At 32.5% G+C, this 12,807-nt stretch overlaps 1 protein-coding gene across 1 annotated transcript in view; it reads right to left on the bottom strand.

The window, feature by feature from the left end:
- The window catches only part of LOC126887430 (apolipoprotein D-like), a 92,656-nt gene that overhangs the window by 41,590 nt on the left and 38,259 nt on the right, over positions 1 to 12,807 (bottom strand). The gene's annotated exons all lie outside the window — the stretch shown is intronic.

The raw sequence follows: 12,807 nt of genomic DNA, 5'->3' as shown, positions 1-12,807 counted from the left end.
TAATTTAAGGAAACAATACCGGTCAAGTTCTAGATATTACCTTATTATTGATATTGATTATTGATATTGCTATTGATTATTAGATTAACTGTTGTTTTGATATCTTTAGATATTTTAATCAGATTCATATTCTTGAAAGTCTACTTCAACAGTCAAGTCTTCTTCGATTTCATCTTCTTCCTCTTCCTCTTGCTAGATGTTCAAAAATTCTTCAAATGTGACTGAGTCATTGGTCTCTTTTTGGAGCTCCATAAACCGCAAGAAAAAAGCGAATTCCTTCCGTAATTATTGTTTGCGGTGTAGAATCAAGTTCTGTAAAAACTTTACAGCAGTCAGTCAAATCTTTTTTTTTTTCGAATAATTTAAGTACTGACGTTTTGTCCCTTCTGTACATTGCGGACGTAGTGTCGCAGCCGGTTATCGCATGTAAAAATAAAATGTACTTTTGGCATTTGGGATAAGCCGATAAACTATTCGAAGAATATATCTCTGTTCGCTGTTGAGCCCTTCCAGGTTTCAGAAAATAAATATCTTTATCTACTGGAGTCCTTGCAGTAATCAGTACCAACTACCAACAAATCAACACCTTCACCAACTACAATTGTTGTGTTTGTTGCCTTAAATTTTTCAATTGCTGTCTCAATTATAAGGACATCTGCGTCATTTTTAGCTTGTTTCACTTTAATATTCGCAACTGTTAATTTGTCAGTTAACATTTCAGCTTTCTTCTTGCGGTTTATGGAGCTCCAAAAAAAATTATTTGTTTTGATAAATACCGATACTTAACTTTTGTAAAAAATACGCGAAACAAGAAACAAGTACAACTATCATGTCTTCCTCCAACATCAGCATCTGCTTTTTAACATTTGTATCGAGTATATTATCAAGTTCAAACATGGCTAGGCAATGAACTGAATCCAGAAGACTGGGGTTGGAAATTAATAGATAATACTCTGGAACTGATTAAAACCTTACTCCCACCTGCTCCAGAAAAACTCCAGAAAAACTATTTTTTTGCAATTGTAAAAAAGGTTGTAGTGCCAAATGTGGATGTAAAAAAGTCGGGTTGCTGTGTTCTCTAGTGTGTACCAACTGCCAAGGTCAGTCTTGCTCAAATGTCCAGTTTAGTACAACAGATGAAGACTCCTGTGATTTTAATGAAGAGACCAATGACTCAGTCACATTTGAACAATTTTTGAACGTCTAGCAAGAGGAAGAGGAAGAAGATGAAGTCGAAGAAGACTTGACTGTTGAAGTAGACTTTCAAGAATATGAATCTGATTAAAATATCTAAAGAAATCAAAACAATACTTAACCTAATAATCAATAGCAATATCAATAATCAATATCAATAGGTTTGTTCGTAGAACGATCAGCAACCGTTGCCAACTATCAGACGCCTGCGCGTTCGTAGTTTACGAACGCTAACTGTTAACTGCGCAACGCTAACTGTTAACTGCGCATGCGTCTGACGGTTGGAAACGGTTGCTGATCGTTTGGATCGTTCTACGAACAAACCTAATAATAAGGTAATATCTAGAACTTGACCGGTATTGTTTCCTTAAATTATCTTAAAATTGTCAAAACAGTTAGTGGAGTAGGCCTACAGGGGAAACCACGGTAAAAAAAAACGCGCCGAGTGGAAACGTGTGCATATCATGTATAATGTGACTCTTTGAATCGCGATATCTCAGGAATGGCAACTCTTAGGAAAAAATAGCAAGGACTATTTTTGTAGAGAATTTTAAGATCTACAACTTTGGTTTAAGGTTTTTTTTTATAAAACTTACCGTTTTCGAAAAAAATCCAAAAAATCTCAATTTTTGATTTTTGACCCCGAATAACTTTTGACGCACACTTGGGATCGATGGGGACTTTTTAAACTTTATTTGTTATGGTATACCCTAGCTCTCCACCAAAATTTGGCTCTCCGGCAATTTTTGCTATTTGAAATGTCTATATAGACCGGGTTATAGGCTTACTATAAACGTGGTAAAGTTCAAAAACTATTTTTCACTACCAAACATAAATATTGCTTGCTTGATACTGAGAGCATAAATTTAAATATTAATAATGAAAAAATTGTTACAATAGTTAAATATTTGGGATTTCAGCTTGACAATATTTTGAGTCTTGATAGTCATTTCGAGTACATTTATAAAAAAAATATCAAAAAAGTCTATACTTTCTAAGCAGAATATTTCAAAATTTGTCAATGGATACCAAAACATAGTATACAACATACAACACAATATTCAACCTCATTTTTACTATGGCTCATCAATTTTATTTTTATTTAATCGTTAACAAACTTAACATTTTGCAAAAAATTACAAAACCGTGGAATAAGAATAAGTCTTAAAACAAATCGCCATACCCCAATAATTAGGACTATGTTAAATTTTCTAAATTGGTGCTCTGTTGAAAATAGAATGTTTTATTTCACCATGATTTTGGTCTTCAAAATAGTAAATGGCTTATCATCTGAATATTTTCAAGCATTCATTCCTTTCAACAAAAATGTACAAGAGATTTAGATGACATATAATATACAGGGTGTCCAGAAACTCTACCGACAAACGAAGACACGAGATTCCTCAGATAATTTTAAGACAATTTAACCCCATTCACCTAGTCCGAAAATGTTTCCTAAGGGAGTTAGAGCTCTTTGAAGATGGCGTCATGTAATTAGTTTTTTTTAAATACCTCCAGAATACTTTTATTTAGAAAAACGAAAGTTGGTATTCGAATTTACTTTCCAGAAATGAATCGATTCCATCCATTGTGACTTTCTAGTACCGGTCATAGGCGTCCGTTTTGGGTAGGGCAACGGTTATTTTATCGCCTAACTTTTTTTCTTTAATTTTTAAGCATTTTTGACTCTGAATTATTAAATTGTGAGGTGTTCTAGTACTAAAAGGTACTCTTACGTTAAGTCGATAAGATACACCGTTTTCTAAAAAAATCGATTTGAAAATTTTTCGTTCTTTGAATTTCAAAAAAAAGATTAAAAAAAAACTATTTAGAAAGATGAAAACTGGTACATTTAATTATATTCCAAATATTAATCGATTTCATTAATGGCGAATTTCTAGTACCGGTCATAGGCGTCCGTTTTGGGTAGGTCAACAGTAATTTTATAGCATAGCTTTATTGTCTTTAATTTTTAAGTATTTTTGTCAATAGATTATTCAATTATGAGATATTCGAGTACTAAAAGTTACTTTTGCTTTAAGTTGGTAAAATACATCGTTTTTTTTTAATTTTTTCATTTTTTTTTCAAATTCCCAAAACTAAAAACTTTCAAATCGATTTTTCTAGAAAACGGTGTGTCCTACCGACTTAAAGTAAGAGTACCTTTTAGTACTAGAATACCTCACAATTTAATAATCCAGTATCAGAAGTGCTTAAAAGTTAAAGGCAAAAAAGTTATGCGATAAAATACCCGTTGCCCTACCCAAAACGGACGCTTATGACCGGTACAAGAAATTCGCAATGGATTGAATAAATTTAATTCTGAAAATAAAATATGTATACAAATTTTCGTTTTTCTAAATAGAAGCGTTCTGGAAGTATTGAAGAAAAAGTAATTACATGGCGCCATCTTCAAAGAGCTCTAGCTCCCTTGGGAAGCATTTTCGGACTAGGTGAATTGGGTTAAATTGTCTTAAAATTATCTGAGGAATCTCCTGTCTTCGTTTGTCGGTAGAGTTTCTGGACACCCTGTATACCTAGCACATATTATCTCTTTGCATTTGAAATTTTAACCCTTATACCATCAACCTTATACCTTAAACATCAACCGTAAATACATTGGAGGCTTTTGAAATGTGGATCTACCGGAGAATCCTAAAAATTTCATAGACATCGCATACCTCAAACGAAGAAATGCCATAGAATAGGCAAACAACGAGAACTTTTCAACACAGTGAAAGTTAGATAAACATCATATTTAGGCTACATACTGAGAAATGATAAGGACCAATATGCTCAACTAATAGTGAAAGGAAAGATAGAGGAAAAGAGTGGACTAGGCAGGAAATGACTATCATGGCTAAGAAATATCGGACAATGGACAGGGCTACATTTTGAACATCTAGTAAGGACAGCTGAAGACAGACAAGAGTATGTAATTGTAGCAGACAACCTTCATTGGGAAGAGGGCACTTTAAGAGTAAGAAGAATAATAAGATGTTATCACTTTGCCGCATATGGAGCTCTATGAGACATTTTTAAGAGCAACTTGCCAAATTATTTGAAAAGGAAGACGTTCAACCAATGTGTGCTTCCAATAATGACTTACGGCGCCGAAACATTATCGTTAACCCAGGCCACAGCAACGAAACTTAGAGTGGCCCAAAGAAGAATGAAATGGTCACTACTTGGACTGGCTCTCAGAGATAGGGTCAGAAACGAAGAAATCAGAAGAAGGACAGGCGTCACAGATGTCATAGAGTGAGTAGCATGGCTGAAGTGGAATTGGGCGGGCCATGTAGCCAGAATGAATTACGGGAGGTGGACCCAAAAAATTACAGTATGGAGACCAAGAGAAGACAGGAGAAGTAGAGGTAGACCATCTACACAATGGACAGACGACGTCAAAGCGATTGCTGGGAATTGGTTGCAGAAAGTCCAAGATCGACAAAACTGGACGAAATTAGGGGAGGCCTATGTTCAACTTTGGATGCAGAAGGCTGGATGATGGTGATGATGATGATCACTTTGCCTTTGCGTACTCGTTTAATATAACAAGGATACGGTTTATCACGTCTCACTTTCTGTTATCTTTACAGCCAGATCTTACACCTCTCCACTTTTTAACTATTTCGTCTTTGCATGATATTGCTATGCATTCTCATGCAAATTAAATTTTTATCCTTCTTCTTTGATTTCTCTTATCTCTGGGCTCTGGGCGAAAGAAAGATATATAAAAGCAAGTCTCTGCCAAAGCGAAAAACTCGGTGGTTCTGTACAGAGGTGAAGGAAAATGCAAGGGAGAGAAAAACATCAGCTTACCTGAAGTACATGTCAAACAAGACTTAACAGGCGTATGAAGATTACAAATGACACACATGCACTTGTGAGATGAATTAAAAACGAGCAATGGGAACGCTTCTTAACCTTTGGATGACCAAGGGAGGTAAATTTTGACCCCAATGCATGTTTTTATTTAATAAATTCAGAAATATTTTCAATTTCAAATATTTCAATTTTTATTTGACTTTAATATCATTCTTGATACCCTCATACACTAAGCACCAAAATTAACGAACCACCTTAAAAATGAGACATTTTTAACGTTTCATATTTCCTAAACCTGTTGTCCGATTTGAGTGATTTTTTTATGATGATGATGATGATGATGATGGTGATGTTTGGCATGGAAACTAGTCCATTTGCCACAGATTTTTGCATATTAATATAATCTTATTATAAGTTATTAATGATGGTATATTACGAACTGAAACTTGACTGTTACAAATCTAAATTATATATCCGGAAGCGTATAAATGATTGCATAAGTTGCACCTTACTTTTTACAAGGTTTTCAGAAAATATATCTGAAAGCGTTTTATTCTTAAAACATCCAAAGAGGATGTGATTAATATCACACTGGGAAATATTATCGCATGAGCACTTTCCTGATTCGATAATGTTGAATCTAGCCAGGTGAGCTGGAACAGCACCGTGACTAGTTTTTAGTCTAACGATAGTTGCAGCTGATCGTTTAGTTATGTTATATTGAAATATATGTGGTAATTCTGTTAAGGATGGTAACACAGGATGAATCTTATAATAATGATTATTTGAAGTATTCGCCAATACTTTCCATCTGTCTTTCCAGTTATAGTTTATTTTTTCATTATGAAATTTGGTTAGATCCGTAACAGTGAAAATATATTCTTGTATACCAGAATGCGTGGAATTCTTAGCAAGCTCGTCTACTATTTCATTACCTTTTATCCCGCTGTGACTTTTTGCCCAAATAAATGTTACATTTTTGTTTCTAATTTTATGTTTAATTTCACATATCAGCTCACAGGTCTTACGATTTAATTCAATATTATTAAGTCCGCTAAGAACTGACTTAGAGTCCGAAATAATCACTCCATCTTGTATACCCTCGTGCTCCAGCCAATCCAGAGCTTTCCCAATAGCTACTGCTTCTGCGGTGTAAATTTTTTTGATTTTTTTAGTATAATATAGCTTTATTCTTCAAGAATATCGATGTAATCACACTATTGCCAAATTGATAAGTGTCATTGTATACCGGGTGTAACAACGATAGTGTGTTTTTTCCTCAAAGTTTGGAAAACCCTTTGGAATATTGTAGCGTACCTATATAAAATATGTATTGAAATTAAAACTCAACTATAGCCTTGGGCTTTCTTAACATTTTACTTTTTGATTCATTCGATTATGTTGGATAATAAAAAAGTTAGGTGCTTTAACATCTAGCAATGTTATTCATCAATACAGGGTGATTCTAAATAAGTGCGACAAACTTTAAGGGGTAATTTTGCATGAAAAAATAATGACCGTTTGCTTTATAAACATATGTCTGCAAGTGCTTTGTTTCCGAGATACGGGATGTTGAATTTATTCTTACAAACTGACGATTTACTTATTGCTCTAAAACTGGTTAAGATATGCCAACGAAATTTGGTATATTTTAATAGATAGTTATTGCGCATTTTTTGACATACAATCAAGAATTTTATATTCACCATTGGCGTGCATACGGTTATAAACATTTTAGGTACATCCCGTATGTACACCAATGGTGAATATAAAACTCTTGATTGTATGTCAAAAAATTCGCAATAACTACCCCTTAATACCTACCAAATTTCATTTGCATATCTCAACCAGTTTTAGAGCAATAAAAAATTGTCAGTTTGTAAGAAAAAATTCAACATCCCGTATTTCGGAAACAAAGCATTTGCTGCCATATGATTATAAATCAAACGGTCATTATTTTTTCATGCAGAATTACCCGTTAAAGTTTGCCGCACTTATTTAGAAACACCCTGTATTCATGAATAACATTGCTAGTTGTTAAAGTACCTAACTTTTTTATTATCCAACATTATCGAATGAATAAAAAAGCAAAATGTTAAGAAAGCCTAAGGCTACAGTAGAGTTTTAATTTCAATATTTTATATACGCTAGAATATTCCACAGAGCGTTCCAAACTTTGACGAAAAAACACAGTATTATTGTTACACCCGGTATACAATTACACTCACCTGTTTAGCAATAATATTATTACATCGATATTCTTGAAGAACAAAGCTATAACATACTAAAAGAATCACTAAAATCGGATAACAAGTTTAGGAAATACGAGCCATCAAAAATGTCCCTTTTTAAGGTGGTGCGTTAATTTTGGTGCTTAGTGTATTTAGTAGTAAAAAAAATTCCCTAATATTTTACGAAAAAAAAAATATTTTCTAAATTTGGGGTCAAAGACGAACTCCCCTTGGCCTTTCATATTCCAATTTTATATTAACTAAATACCGTCTATTATGTGGAATTGTATGAAGAAACATTCCAATATTGAAAAAAAATTGTTTGTTAAACCTGTGGCGACGTAAATTAGTGTATATTGTAAAATTTCTGAATGATGATTCCTGTTTTTGTTCAATTGTAATTAAAAATATGTTTTACTAATGTTTATTTATCATTTATTGATACAATTAGTCGAGGAAATGAAGCTGGAAAAATGGCAAAACCTCGCAATTTTTTCGTCCAGCATCGATTTGTACAAAAATTTGGGATTTGGCTCATTTCACCCTCTAGTTCATTTTCTATATTGAGCCGTTGTACGCTTTTGGTTTTTTAAGGATGAAAACCACCCTTAATTGTAAAAAATTATAATATAACTTGTTAAACTTTAATATTGTCAAGATTTGCTTCTTATTAGTTACATAATGATTGTTTTATGCTTTAAGATATAATATCATAATATTTCAACCCTCAAAACCACCCTTGTTGGAGCTATATATAAAAAGTTTACTTATCGTAGAAGAATAATTTCGGCTTGCATCAATTTACATAAAAATTTAGGGTTAGGATCATCTTACCCCGTACTTCATATTCTATATCATGCTCAAGGGCGTTGATTATTTTTAGGGGTGTAAACTATCCCTTATTGTCAAAAAATATATAAAAACGTTGTAAACTTTAATATGGGTAAAATTTGGTTTTAACTGGTTAAATAATTATTGTTTTGTGCTTTAGGATATAATATAATATTTTAACCCTTAAAAACCACCCTTAATAACATTGCAATTTTTATAAGTAGATAATTTAATATATCTATACAGAAAAAAAAAGTAGAATTAAAGAATTACAAAAACATTTATTTACACAAAAATACGAATTTACAAATATGTAAAAATACACTTACAAATAGTTTTTTAGTCATAATCCAGTATACGAACCGGTTCTGTGGTATTATATAAATTGAAAAGGCTCTATAAGAACTATTCGAATTTTTCGAAAAAAAAAGTAGTTTTATAAACATAGCTCCTTTCATTTTTGGCGATAAAAAGTTTTTTCAATAATAGTTTTGTAGTATTTTTGAAGAGTTATAAGACTGTGTAAATTAAATTCAGCAAGATCTCTTAATTTTTAATTGAGGTCGGTTTAAAGAGCTCGAATAAGGGGGTGTTTGCTCGTAAATAGATGTTGTAAACAGCTATATCTCGCTAACTATTCATTGTAATGAAAATCTATGCATAATAAAATTTTAGTTATTAAAAAAGCTACAATTTAGTAGTCCACCATTTTTTTCGTATCTCCAGTATTTTCTGAGATATTTTGAAGAAAATGATAAAAAATGCGAAATTGCAAAAAATCAATTTTTCTATAAACTCAAATTTTTCTAAAATTAGGCCTTATAAATTAGTCAAACTTCTTGGGTGTATTGAAAATACAAATATAAAAGGAATTACAGAAAGTCAAGGACCAATTTTTAATTATGAGGGTAGTTAGGGGGTTGTTTTCACTGTTTTTTTTTTGTAGAGAAAAACAGGTACCGACATTTTTTTGATCATAAGTTGCTCAATTTTTATGCTAGAACCTTTTAATTATTTTTTTTTGACAGATCTTATTGTATTCTTGAAAAAACATTATGTAAGATTTCCTGGAAAAAGCAAAGTTTTCCCGTTATTTGGCTTTGATTATTTTAAATTATGCATTTGAGGAAAAAAGCTAACTTTTACCATGCCGTATCTCGGTTTGTATTGGTCGTAAAGATATTATAGAAAAACAGTTCGGTTTGTGTTACTAAAAAGATACATAAAAAGATATTTACAGTTTTTTTGACTAAATGCATATTTTTCGAGTTATTCTCAAAAAACCCTCTAAAAAAGTTGATTTTTCCGTCGAAAAACTTACTTTCAACCACGAATAACTCGAAAGATATTAATTTTACGAAGAAAATGCAAAAACATTTTTTTCTTAGAATCACTCTTTACATCGACTTACATGGTTAAAATGTAATAAAAAATTCCCACCCCCGAGATGGGGTGGCAACCACCCCCAAGGTTTTAGCGTACAGCGGCATGATATAGAAAATGATCCTTGGACTATTCCCTACCTTCTGTGAAAATTTCAAGTAAATCCATGCTGGACGAAGAAATTGCGAGCCAAAATGCTTCATTTCCTCGACTAAATAGTAACATTAAAATTACGAATATATTATTTTATTTCTTAAAACAACTTAATTTTTTTGTCAATTGTCAATTTTGACTTGGGGTCATTTTTGACCCCCGTTGGTCATCGGAAGGTTAAAAGACCGAGTAGGAGTACTTTGACTTGAAGGATTATTTTCAGTAATCTGTATTTAGTGTCGTTCATTATGTGTCCGAGATATTCTAACTTCCTCCTTTTAATGGTATACATCACCTCTCTTTCTTTCCCCATTCTTCGTATTACAGTCTCGTTGTCGTTGGTTATCTTGCCCGTCCATGATATCCTTAGGATCCACCTGTATAGCCACATCTCGAAGGTTTCAAGTTTTTTCTCCATCGCGTCAGTGGGTGTCCAGGATTTAACTCCGTAGTACATTATAAACACGAGAAATTACCATAAAGGAAGTTCACATATGGTTCTTTTCATGAGCATTTTTCAGTGCGTCACAAATGATAGAAAAAAAGGTTAGTCCGTGATAAATACACCTTTATGACATTTATTCTAACATGACATTTTAGTTAAATCTGACAGTTGTCACATTTTATTTGCAATTTGGTATAAAAACAAATCAATTGTGTTTATTGCATTTATAAAATGGTATTTTCTTTGATTTGTATAGTCTTATAAATTGTACAGATTAATTTTTTTTATATAAATAATATAATATTATATTATTAGCTCCATCTATTGACAACTAGATTAAATGTTATAAATGTCACCGGCGAAATGTAATCAGAGACGTGCGTTTTTTTCTGTCACATACAATTTAATGCGTTAGAGAGAAATCGAAAAACTGTGACGCACTGAAAAATGCTCATGAAAAGAACTATACCACAAGGCCATGGATACATAATTCGCAAATATTTTACGGCTATCCCTACCTTTTCTGTCTTTACATGACAAATTACGTGTAGTAAAATTCACACTGGTATGGATATGTAAATATCACTAGAATGTCATTCTACTTGACAATGTCATAACTAACTTATAGAGATGGCTTTTGAATGTTCTTGGATAACTGTTATTTTTTGTATAATTGCAAATTATTAATTCAGTTAATAAATGTGATAATTTTTTCACTAACTATGTATTCAGTGATTGTAATAATTTATATGTACCTACAACAAGAACTAATACTCGATCGAGAAAAGAGGAAAAGTGTTAAAGTGATTTTTTAATAATATATTTTTACTATGGAACGCTTACAATTTTGAACATCTTTAACAACAAAATACTTGGATCACAGAATATATCTTGATGTATTCTCTGCTTCTATCTTCCATAAATAATACACAATAAATAAATTTTTATAAAATTCACGTCTTAAATCAATTATTTATCAACTATTTGTCAAATATGTCAAATTTGTGTCAAATATTTAAAATGTTCACTGATTGTCAGTGTCTGACTGACAATATGCTGACAATATTCTATTCGACTGAGTGCGTTGTATGACAAAGATAGATTTGGAATATATTACCACGGAGTTTGTGTTCATTTTTTTCGAATTCTGAAAAAACCAATAAATATTTTTGAAAAATCTAAACGCAGAATGAAAGACTAAATTATTACCGAGGGCCTAAAGTCCCTTAGATTAAATAAGAAGTTTATTTTGAATGAGATATTTGAAATTAAAAATAACACTAAATTTTCTCTTAGTTTTTCACCCCTGTAACTTATTAAAATAAACTTTATAGAAGTTCTCAGGGACTTTCGGCCCTCGCTAATAACGTAGTCTTTCATTCTGCGTTTAAATTTTTCAAAAATACTTATTAGTTTTCTCAGGATTCAAAAAAAATGAATCCCCATTTGAATAGCATTGCAGCCGAAAATACGCACCCATCCTCTTAAGGAATGCGCTCAAAAGATTAGGAAACATTAACCGGAGAATACGCAATAAACTTGTGCAAGATATTAGCGAGGCACAATTGCTTCTTCTTCTTCCTCTTTATAAATAATTCTACTTGTTCATTGGCGGATTCATACCTCTATGGAAGGCTGTCACTCCATCTTTTGCGCGGTCAGCCGATACTTCTTCTACCTATTGGTGATTTATCTCTTGCTATTTTGACCATAAGTGCCTCTCCCATTCTGCTTACATAGGGAGAAACCTTGTACCCTGAAAATGTACCTCTACCATATATTGGCTCTTAATGCAGCGAAATTCGTAAGGGGGGGCCGAAAAAAAAATCTATCCTTAGAAAAATTCGAAATCGTCAGATTAAAGGTAAGTTAAGTACATGCAAAACAGCAAAACAGTGTATATTTAAAAAATCTGACGATTTGAGCGGGGCGTAAGGAAATGGGTGAGTCCCAAAGTTTCACAAGGAAAAAGCGAATATTTCCCAAAATGAATGACAGATCGAAAAACTAAAAAATACGCACTCAATATTTTTCAAAATTCTATCGAATGATACCAAACACGGCTTCCCACGGAGAGGGGTAGCGGTAAATTTAATATTTTAAATACGAATCCCGTAATATTTCGCGAAATGAACATCAGATCGAAAAACTGAAAAATACACTTATTCAATATTTTTGAAAAATCTATCGAATGGCACCAAACACCCCCCCCCCCCCCACAGGGGTGTGGTGCGGGATTACTTTAAAATCTTAATTGGGAGACCCCATTTTTTATTGCAGATTTGGATTCCTTACGTAAAAATAAGTAACTTTTATTTGAGATATTTTTTCGAATTATGGATAGATGGCGCTATAATCTAAAAAAGACGATTGTGGGAAATGGAAAATTAAATTAAAAATGGACAAGTCCCCACTACAATGGAAAACTTGACTTAACTTATTTTGGTTTTAGGACCTACTCTTCACAACCCAACAGGTCCCTAAAGCGCTCGAGTGACTGCTCATTTAGCATACTTTGCTCCCCTACCATATTGAATTCTTTGGAACACAATTTGGATTTAAAAATGCACTGGGTCCGAGGAAAGCCCTTTTTTCTGTAAAAGTGCTTGTGCAAAGGTGCATGGATATTAATCAGCCAGTGTACGGACGGGACGGGTGTGTTTTGGATTAAAACATAATACATAATAGAACATAATAAGATAAAAAAAAATTAATTCGTCTTTTTTTATCTAATGTAAAAAG

This window comes from Diabrotica virgifera, chromosome 6 (assembly GCF_917563875.1).
Source record: "Diabrotica virgifera virgifera chromosome 6, PGI_DIABVI_V3a".
NCBI classification, from domain to species: Eukaryota; Metazoa; Arthropoda; class Insecta; order Coleoptera; family Chrysomelidae; genus Diabrotica; species Diabrotica virgifera.
Note: the sequence above shows the minus strand (reverse complement) of the source record. Positions and strands in the feature narration are given on the sequence as shown.